Source organism: Halyomorpha halys, unplaced genomic scaffold (assembly GCF_000696795.3).
Source record: "Halyomorpha halys isolate HHAL.00 unplaced genomic scaffold, Hhal_1.1 Scaffold1242.1, whole genome shotgun sequence".
Lineage (NCBI taxonomy): Eukaryota > Metazoa > Arthropoda > Insecta > Hemiptera > Pentatomidae > Halyomorpha > Halyomorpha halys.
The window spans coordinates 103,407-104,479 of NW_027111800.1; positions in this window are offsets into that span (position 1 = coordinate 103,407).

Below are 1,073 nucleotides of genomic sequence, written 5' to 3' on the forward strand. Positions count from 1 at the left end.
AAATCGAACAACTATTCAATGTAATTTGATATTAATTCAACTATACTCACAATTATTGATTTTGGCCACTAGAGTTATTAATTGGTCCGTTATTTATTAATTTAAACTATTTTTGAAATTTCTCGGAAATTTTAGATTATATATTCCGTTTTTTTTAATCTCACTTTTATTTTAAAAACAATATAATGCTTTCTATTTCAGGAAAATGTAGAGTATGGAAGAAACGGAAATAATCTGGTTGAAAATGGTTACCAGCCACATATTTCAAAACAGGTAAATCAGTTTTCTCAGATATGATCCAGTAAGAAATATATTCTTTGTTTTCTACCTTTTTCCAAAAAATTTTCTCTTAAAGAAACATTCATTAGTAGATATTTTCACTACTTTTTATGTGGTTATAAATTAGATTAGCAAGGTTCTTTTCCAATTTTATTGATATATTTATCTACAAATTGGTCTTCTTCAAGATATATTTCACAAAATCAAACAACTATTCATCCTAATTTAACAGTGACTCATAAATATCACGATTTGAGACCTGGACATCTAGAGTTATAAATCGGTCTATTATTTATTAATGTCAAAGCTTTTTGTAAAATACCAGTAGTTTTAGATTATTTTCTTTCCTTTTTTGGAATCAAACTTTTATGTTTTGAAATATAATAATGGTTTTCATTTCAGAGAAGTGGTGTAGGAAGTGGAGGCAACGGAATTGGCCTTCGTGATATTGAGTACCTTCCAGAAATGTTGAAAATGGTATATAAATTTTGTTTTTTATAATTCATTAAGATATAAATTCATTGTTTTCTACATTGAACACAACTATTCATCCTAATTTAACATTGACTCATAAATATCACGATTTGAGACCTGGACATCTAGAGTTATAAATCGGTCTATTATTTATTAATGTCAAAGCTTTTTGTTTAATACCAGTAGTTTTAGATTATTTTTTTTTCTTTTTTGAATCAAAATTTTATGTTTAGAAATATAATAATAGTTTCCGTTTCAGAGAAGTGGTATAGGAAATGGTGGCAACGGAATTGGCCTTGGTGATATTGAGAACCTTCCAG